The sequence below is a fragment of the Fundulus heteroclitus genome, chromosome 20 (assembly GCF_011125445.2).
Source record: "Fundulus heteroclitus isolate FHET01 chromosome 20, MU-UCD_Fhet_4.1, whole genome shotgun sequence".
Lineage (NCBI taxonomy): Eukaryota > Metazoa > Chordata > Actinopteri > Cyprinodontiformes > Fundulidae > Fundulus > Fundulus heteroclitus.
Window position 1 is genome coordinate 13642723 of NC_046380.1, and position 10270 is coordinate 13652992.

A 10270-nucleotide genomic window follows, 5' to 3' on the forward strand; every position below is an offset into this window, starting at 1 on the left:
TGCATCTACTCCTCAAAAGTACGATGTTTTGCACTGACTTGTCAATGCAGCCATCCACGGCTCCACTCCAATTTCCTACCCGGTCCAAGAACTCACACAAGAACATTGTTAATTTGAGCTATTGTGAGCTTACAATGTTAAGCCAAAAGCCACGAGAAGAGCGATTTCACAACCGACATTTAAAGCTATACGGGCCGACTTCAGGCAGACCAAAGGTGACACAGAGCTGCTGCTGAACTAGCATTTTGAAGAGAAGACCTTTTACACTGGGCTACGACAATACAGCAAGTAGTAATTGTAGTACAAAAGATTGTTTCCCTCCACCTAATATAGCATCGATGTTGCTCATGTTTGCTGTTGTTTCCTATCCCTCCTCTAACTCTAAACCCATAACAATATCCCACAGATAATTCCATAAAACTTAAGATAGACACGCCAAGGGTTCAGGATTTTTCTGATTGGTCTTAGTCAGTGTTTAAGTATTTTACTTCAATGACACCTGGAATTGAGACTATAATCATTATCTGTTTATCCAAGAAGGAGGAGGTAAAACTAATAAACATTTGTATGGTAATTTGTACTTAATACTACTGCCTCACTGTAGCTGTTAATGAGCTCCTTCACGCACCTGTACAGTTTATTCAGATTCTTTTTTTCATATAAATGAATAATTGAACAATAACGTTTTACAACATGTTCTAGTATCAGAAGAATGGCACAGTATTGTAGGGATAATCAATCAAGAACTGAGGCCTTTAGCTTGCTGAAAGTGGCATGTTTACAGCCAAACTGTAAAAAAAAAATCTACAATCTACAGTAAACAGTTCTACTGTTTTTAATTCACCAAACTGGTTCAAATGCTTACACTGCTTTCATCGCAGCAGTTCCGTTTCAAGCGCAGAAAACACTTAGACTTCTACAGTTTCTATCTTGGTACCAACTTGTATCCTGGCCAGAGGAAAGAACAGCATTTGCACACACCTGCAGGTGGGCTCATGGAGACCAAAAACCACTTTAAATGTTATGCATGGCTGACTTACCTTTGCTTTTGATATGCAAAATTTAACACCATAAACAATAAAGAAGATACCTTCAAACATCATAAAAAGCAAACCTGCTCAAAATATCACGATATCACAGCATTCAATTTTGTGACCTGAAAGGACTCCTTGGTTGCAACATTTGGGAAAGTATTCTTTTTGCAAATTATATCTTGGCCTGAAATGTAGACTTTCAATCCGTCAAGCCTTACATTAGATATGAATGTAAATATTTTGTGGCTGAGATATTAAATCTCACAAAGAGTTGTGAGATATTATGAAGAACAAAAAGAATAAAAGCATCAAGAAATATTGTCTTAATCATAATGCATAATTGGCATTATGATCAGAAGATTCAGTAATAGCGAGGCAATCAGATGTCTTCTTGTTATTGTGCAGCCCTAAACAAAGCAGAATTAGCACTGGAAACACACACCTCACATTTTCCCACTGTTTGTATCAGCATCATTTGTGACATAAAATCCAAAACCATTTTTTTTACTTTTTTGTTCTTTTGGTCTGTTAACTTTGCCTTGAAGAGTTAATAAACCCTCCTCTGAAGGCTCTCCACATTCCCAGTGTGCAGCGACGCCGGAACAGGTAAGAACATCTGGTTGGGATTGTGAAACCTTTGCAAACACACTCTTTTGCTTGAAGCAGTGTGGTAAATTAAATTGGTAATATCAGGACATCTGATATAAATCATTCGATATATGAACCTAAACTATCTGCTTGCACAGCAATCCTCTACCAAGGGTAAAAGAAAAGGTCTTAGCGATGTAAAGATTTTGCTCCAAGCTTTGTTCTCCACCTGTGGAAAGTCAAACTCTGTTGTAGGACCAGTAAAGAACTGGCTCTAGTACTGCTCTGGTTAAACAATGTAACTGCTAAGGTGTAAACATCCTCATTTGTCTAGCACTAAAAATGAAATAATGAAGCTACAACTATTAAAAGTAAATAGAAGATATATTCAAATACAGGGTTTTTAATCTTTTAAATGATAATTGCAGTTATTTTTTCCACCACAAAGCGTCACCCAATTAAATGTACCCCAACACAATACATGGCTGTAATTATGTTAGATGACGTATCACTCAAAATTAAATGTCATTTTTAAAGCCATCCTCTTTTACAGCTATTCCTGCTTATTTCAGATGACATCTTGAGGCAACGAATGCAGCAATTCTCCGACTTAATTGGTTGTGAAGAAGGACTTTGGTTCATGCGGCTGAAAACAAATTCTTGAGAATCTGGAGCTTTCAGCACCTGGTAAAGCAATCACTGAGCCAATGATATTGATCAACAACCCCATCAGCCCCCTGTAGGTACATTATGCTCGCCGTGTGCAGTGAAGTAAGAAAAAAATTACTTAGTGCCACGTCAAACAACACCTTTTTGCAATAACTGTGATCACAAATAGAAGCAAAAGTGGTATTCACAGCTGGAGAAAGAGCCCTGCACGAAGAACACCCTGCAATAATTACAGACTCAGGCTTTCGCAAAGTTCTAGCTATCTTTAATCTTCAATAATAACCGGATAAGAAGCTCTTCTTCAAGATTCATGTGGACGTAACATGAGCATGGAGCAAAGGGTGCTTTTAATGCAGGCATAAATGGGAATGTTTGGCAATTTACAGATCAGAAAGTGATGAGCTAGCATTTGTTAGCTCTTTTAAACATTTATGAGTTAAATAATACATTACACATTAGTGCAGTGCTAAAAAGATCAAATTGAAAGGGCCCAAGCATATGAGGTCTTGATAAACACGAGCAGAGGTTCTGAGATGAAGGCTTGGTTCTCTAATCATAATTGGTCCCAGTAGATTGCTGGAGTAAAAACGGACTACAAAGTAATGTTGTGCACTGCTCTGGCCTGCTTTGAAAACTCATAATATTCACACTACATTAGATTCTGCATTTGCCTCAGCAGCTGCTCACAAAAGCCAGCCCCGAACAAAGACATTCCTTTTGCATTTCAAATAACAAAGCTGTAACCTCCCCCAACCGCGGAAATATCCGACTTCCAATCAGGATTTTAAAACACCATTACTACACTCCTGAAAACGTGAGAAATAGTGCCAGCAAAATGAGGAGCGTACAAAAAAAAAACACGGTAAACGAAAGAAAATGGTGGAAAATAATAAAACAATCAATTGTTGTTTTTTCCATGAACTTGTTCTTTAGGGATTCTCACTACCCAAGAAGCATCGGAAAAAAAACAATTAATCAAGCAAGAATAGCCTATCATTGCTGTGGCAGATGCATTTCTATAGCAACAGCCTCCTAGCAAAATTGTTACCCTTTAATCTGAGTCACACCGTGTTTAATATAAACAAGAAAGAGACATGCAAAGCAAAGCAGTTCAGGAACACAGAGCAATTCTGCATGGTGATAAAATTTACATTTGGCTATAAACAGGAAGAAATGATATATGTCAGAATATACATAAATCTTCTAATTTCCCACTGCAGATGCAGTATCAGAAATGATTTTAATTGAATAAAAGAGGTCATGTTTTATATGAAGTCAGACTTTTGTTTTTTCTACATTTGTGTATCTTAATTTTACGTCAAAATGTTACAATATTATTGCCAACCACTGAAAGTCTGCCTATTTTCTTCCCTAATTGATGAAATAATTGCGATGTTTGTAAATCAATAAGGCAGGCATTGCACTGCATTTGAGAAAAATATCCCAAAGTGTGTCTAAAAACAACTTATTTTCACATTAGACAACTTTTGCTTCTTGCTCAATGCAAGGCCACTGTGTTAATTTATTTCTTTTAATACTGTAATGTCCCTTTTTGCAGCTTACTGTTTTTAATTGGGGCTTTCACCTGTATGAAGAACAAAAAGCAAGAGGTTATCACACAGTGGCATCAAACCTGGGCTAAATAAAACTGGCTGCAGACGGCTGTGCAAATATTATGAAAGAATCAGATGAAGGTTGGCGGTTGCCATAGGTACTGTATGCTAATTCCTAACGGTGTCTTTAAAATTGCCAAGTAAAAGAGCAGAAAGAGTAGCTAGATTTAATTGGTCTTTGATCTTTTTGGTAGCCATATAACTACTGATAACACCACAAAAGCAGGGGGTGTTTACAACTTCTAAAATGTCTAGATTTACAGCTTTCTTAGCAAACCAAAAACTATTGATTTGAGTGGGAGAGATTTGACTGCCCTTTCAGTAAAATGTGGGGTTCTGATGACTTAGAAGATAAGACAGACTGTTTATATGGAGAGCAGGCAAACTTGGCTAAAGGTTTCAAGGTAAGTCAGGATTTGGAGAAGTTCCAAAACCAACATAACATCCCTGGGGTCATTTTAATAATATAGCCAACCAGACAGTGTCAGCCACAGTATGGAGCATTCTCCTAACTTGTACTGCAAGCTGTCAGTAAGATGTGTTTTAGCAAATAAAGAGAAAAAAAATATCTTTAGTTTTAAAAAAGAAAAAAAACAGCTGGTTAGATTTTTTTCCTCTGAGCTAGAAAATACAGACAGTCATGGTTTAAATACCAGGGGAGAGCCAATCAGCCATCTTTTGAATGAGATGGTTATTCCAACTTTTAACTTTATGTTCTCTCCTTAGTAGGTAAACCTGGTCTGGCGTTGGCTGTGACAGCATTGAGGGGGGGGAGCAGATAGTCTGCCATTACCGTATAACATTGACACATTTTGTGCCTCTACTTCTCTAACCCCCCAGTCGGCTGAGCCTGGTTCTGCAGGAGGTTTCTGCTTCTTGTTAAAGGGGAGTTTTCCTCTCCACTGTCGCTTCATGCATGCTCAGTATGAGGGATTGCTGCAAAGTCATCGACAATGCAGACGACTGTCCTTATGGCTCTAAGCGCTTTTAGGAGGAGTGACTGCTGCTTGTCAAGACTCGATACAATCTGCTGGGTTCCCTTAGATAGGAGACTTTTTGACCAATCTGTGCATAAAACAGCAACCGGCAGAAACAACGATGTAAACAGCTTATTGAGCTTGTTGGGAGCAGTGATGGTTATAAAGTCTAACAGCTGCAGAGAGGAAGGGTCTTTTATAGCGCTCCTTTGTGCATTTAGGATGCAGAAGTCTTTCATTGAAGGAGCTCTCCAGCTCTCGGCAGCTCCATGCATGGGGTAGAAGACACTGTCCAAAAGTGATGTTATTCTGTTAGAGTCTCCGATCCCCTGCACCAGGTTCAGGGGGCATCCCAGACCACCACTGGCCTTCCTGGTGAGCCTATCTGACTGCTTCCTCTCAACTGTAAATAAGCTGGTGGTCTAACAAACTGCACCATAAAACATGGCTGATTCTGCCAAAGCGGAAAAGAAAAGGTCTTCAGGAGCGCCCAAAAGCTCTTAGTCTTCTTAGCAGGTCGTCTGCTCTGACCTTTCCTCAAAAGAGCGTCCGTGTTGTGACTCCATACCAGTTTACTGTTCAGGTGAAACACCCAGGCACTTATAAGAGTCAACAATTTATCTAATCACTGCAACTATCACAGTCACTCTCACTTCACTGTCACTGAAACTGTTACTCTTTGATTTCCGTGTTATTAACCTAAAGTCATGTTAGCAAAAGCTGCCATCTGTTTGAGTCTATCCAATCAGCTGATTGCTAGCCTGCTTCGATGATTTCCAAACAACTAGCAGACTTGGAAAAGCACAGGAATGTAGTATCTTCGTTGTCATTTGCACATACGACAATCACAAAAATCCCAGCTTACTCCACTCTTAATGTACACAGAGCAGCCTGCCAAGTGACAATTGATGAAGCAGACAGTGGGGAACCTCAGAGAATGTTACTGTAAAATGGTAATAAGGAAGTTGTTGACCCGGGGCATCAACATCAGCTTCCCAATGATCCCCAGCAAAACTGGAGACGTTTATTAACCCATAATAAACCCTTTTTTTCCATGAATAATGCATTTTCTGTTATAGATTGTAGTTGTTGTTCTGCTTGCAGATACTTGTCTGCCAATGTTTTTTTTTTTTTATATGAGTCGAGCGTTGGAATGCAAAGTCATATCCCTTGTTTGTATTCGCAAATGTGCTAAATTAAGTCTGATACTGATCTTTTGGTGCAGTAAGCTACAGATTTACCCAATTTCCTTTTGAGTCATTTTAAGGTGTTAAAATCAGATAAAACAGTGAATCACTGTCAGCATTATATAACTAAGCATTTGTTCACGGTTTTACAAACTCAGGATGCAACTTTAACTATCAGAACTATCCCTTTAAGATAAAGGTTTTGCAACAATCTACCAGAGATAGCATCTCTATCCCTAAAATAAACAGACTATGTCAAGCCAACTACAGGAAAGGTCAATTTATTTGCTATTGTCCAGTTAGCTATCTAACAAAAAAAATTGCCAGGCTTCAAATATTACTTTACAGTAAGAAAAAAACTTATTTTATGCACAATTATTTTTAACTAAAACTTTGTTTGTTTTTTTTCTCCTTTTTTTTTCTTATTTTTCTGTAGAGAAAAACAATCTCTTTTAAAACAGCCTGGTGGCTCAATGGCGTCATTACAATTAAGAAGGACTCATAAAATTGAATCTTATTAGTTGAGACAGAAGGTGTGATTGTCTAGTAGCCACTGAGTTCTGCTTTAAAAACAATCAGATTATTTCATACATTTTCTTTTCTTTTAATGGAGCAATTTATGGGGTATTTTTGCTCAGTATTATCTGTCAGAATCTGTAAGGTTGAGATACTTTTCTATATGCCCAATATCAGACACAATAAAAAGTACAGAAACTGGAGTAGAGAAAAAAAAGTCTAAATCTAAGTAAAAAAAAAAAAATCCCTCTCCAAAGTCAGGAATGGGACAGTTGGGTTTTGGTTTCAGTGACAAGCAGCCAGGCAAAGCTAAAGTGTGATGTAAAGCCAGGAAACTCGGTGTGAGTTTGTTCCTCTGCCTTCGTTACGCCTGTCGTGTTTGCATTCACATCTTGTACATCATAGTCAAATGGGAGTCAAATAACAAAGGCTTTCCAATTATGTGTAGCACAATGTGAGAGAGATGGAATATCACAAAGCCATTGTTCCCCCTCTGCTCTCGCTGACCCTACCTTCAAAATGGTTTCATGGCCACTCCAATTGCCTGCACCATTTGATTTAGCTAAAGGGATTTGACCACCAGCACTCAGATGTAAGAAGAAAGGGAAAAAGTCCTATACACAGCTCCAAGGAAAGAAGGAGAATTACGCTCCACTGTTGAGAACAGCAGCTGAACTCTGGGTATACCTACTTGTGATTATTATACCATTTGTTTCATCAGTTAATTAAGGCAGATGAGAGCAAGGCCATTTTATTGAACTCACATCATAATAAAACTAGGCCATATTTCCATGGAATCTGTAAGTGGTTGCACAATAAACGTTCACTCAGGGCTTTAAGAATGTGAAGGAAATTTGGTGTCTAATTTTAGGCTGGAAATAAAAAAATACTCTAAGGAGGAAGCGTTTCGTCCTTCGATTATTTCATATAATCTGATTTGGATTTTAAAGAGGAATCACCTGCTGATTCTTTTTAATCAGCAGTATCAGAAACGGTCCCAGCCCGCCCTGCCCCATTTGAATAAGCTGCGCAGTTGCCGACGCCTCCGTGACTCCAAAGACTCCCTCTCCCTACTCGCTGCTTGACTGGAGCCATCTTGTTTGGAGTGATGGCTCACTCACACAGGTTCACGGCTGCTATTGTAAAATCAGCCAGCGTTTAATTGAAACAAATGACTATAATAATAGAACATTATCCCTGCAGGCACCCGGCCATGACAGCTTTAATTAGAGGCGCGCTCGAGACTGATCCTTCAAAAGCACAGCCGCCCGCGCAACAAGGTGGTAAACACGCCTTTAGGTTGGGAACAGACCCGGCTCCTCGCAGCCCTCAAAGCTACTTCTCATTTACCCTGAGGGTAAAGCGCTAACACTCTGTTCCTCAAAGAGCCTTCGAGCCACCTGCCTCCCTTTTCCCTCCTTCCTCCTTCGCTCTCCCTGTCCGCATTTCTTTTCTCTCCCATCATGCGTGTCTTTAGTTTATTAAACTTATATATTGCCCTGGAGGGTCATTTACACAAGCTGAGGGAGATTAATAAGAGAGTGGATTCATGAATCACCCGCTACTTATGTATGAAAAGCAAAGGCAAAGCGTGTGTCGGCCTTCTTGTGACATCAGACAGATGCTAAGTAAGGAGATACGATGAGCAGTGGATGCCTGATGTTTCCAACAGAAAGAAATACACGTTTTTTTTTTAAGTGCTGATGTGTTTAGCGGAGCACTGTCAAATTAGGATTGCAGAGAATTTATTTGCACAGAGTAGAACACTGTGTTGTTAAAACAAATTGCTTATGGGACAATTTTAACCATCCCGGTAATAAATGTAGCAAAGCAAATCCACAGACCACCAGTTTCTCTATGTTCTGTGCTCACCTGAGATCGTATAATTAATCTGCTTAAAACCACAGTTTCTTCTATATGAGCGGTGATAAACGGCTGAATGAGAGTCACTGGCTACGGTGCTGAGATGTAGTTGAGAACTGTGGAGATAAACAGTTCCATTTAGCGTGGAAATGACTGAGGTACAAATTTGATCTTTAAACATTCAAATTACGCAAATTTAATTAGATTATAATATTGAAATTGCATAAAAAGCAAGCTGCAAATCAGTACAAACCTATAATATATCATTGGTTTCCGGCTTCTGAATTACAGTAGATGAGACAGATAATACCATACGTACAACATTGCTTGAATACTATTGAGTATAAGTATTTCTAATAAATTAAATATCCAACAGTGGTCATAGTGACAAAAGAAGTAACCCAACAGCTATCTTAGCAGTTCTTACTTGACACATTTTATTTGCAACAGTTATGACAAATATGTGCAAGTAGCAAGTATCTTTAAATCTCTTTGATATCTGGAGATCATTGAAAAATCCCTCCGCTTGATATTGAATGTAACAGTAAAAAAATCGTGCCTTGTTAAAACTGTTAAAACCTGTTGTGGTCTATATAGCTGGAGTAGGAGAAGAGATCTCCTATAGGTGGGCCAATTTTCTTAACGTCAATTTTACTTTATATTTGTTTGTTTTTAGTGATAATGACAGAAGATGATAATTGTGACTAAAGGCTCTTGTAGCTGTATTTATGTTATCTTATTTATACTTTTTACCTATTCTTTTCAAACGACCATGACAACGTATTTCATTCTGAACAGAGAGAAATGTACATCTCCTCAAAAATGTATAGATTAATCTCTTCCAAAATGATCCGATTATATAAATGAATCCTCTATAACAGAACGTTGATTCTGAAAACCGAATCATGGGTGACGGTGACATAAAATCAGGCAGGATTAATCTGAAGAAGAGAAGTTGCAGGTTTCTTTTTTTTTTTTCTTCTTCTTGAGTGAGAAGAACTGTGAGCCCCTTAAACATTTCTCAGAGTGAATCTGTGGCAGCAAAAAAAAGCAGAGGGTGAATTTGCAGATAGTAATGTCATGATGTCCCCCTTGGCACCATCCTCCATGTTCCTCATTACCAATAATGGGAGATAGAGCCTCCTTTACTTTTATCCCCCCCCCCCCCACACCCACCCCACCCCACCCTATCACTCCTCCTCCTCCACCACCACCCCTAGATCTCTTTCTTGTTCCTCAGTTATTTTCCCTCCTTTATTGTTCTCTCTCTCGTGCCCTTCCCACCCCGCACCCCCTCCTTGCACCCCTCTCTCCCCCCCTCGCCCGGTGTGTCTCTGAGCTCACCTCACAAAGCGCAGCGACAGAGAATCAGAGCCTTGGCTGACATGACATGCAGGAGATGGTTGTGAGGAGCGGCGGGGACACACACTCATGACAGCAAGGCAAGGCTCCTCTGCTGCCACTAATGAGACTCCTGACTGCCGTGTCAAACACAATTCGTGCGCATGTATGTATGTGTTTGTGCTCACGGCTGCGGGGGGGAAAAAAAAAAAAAAAAAAAAAAAACGCAGAAGTAATGAAGAGAAGACAACAGGAGCACACGGTACTCTCTGTATCATGCAAGTGGAGGTCATGTCAAAGTAATATGTGTATGAAAAAAAAAAACTTCCTCGCGGAGAGTTTCACACATCTGCCAGAGGTCCGATTCACCTTTTTGTCAAGATTTGAAGTATTATAGCATCAAAATGCCAGATAAATAAACATCTGCTTACATGACCATTGGAACGGCAAACTGCACAACAGGTTTGGATGTCTTTTAGAAG

The 10270-nt window shown here is 39.3% G+C and overlaps 1 protein-coding gene across 4 annotated transcripts in view; it reads right to left on the reverse strand.

Annotated features, from left to right (window-relative positions):
* tox2 (TOX high mobility group box family member 2) overlaps positions 1–10270 on the reverse strand; it is a 155713-nt gene that overhangs the window by 17936 nt on the left and 127507 nt on the right. The gene's annotated exons all lie outside the window — the stretch shown is intronic.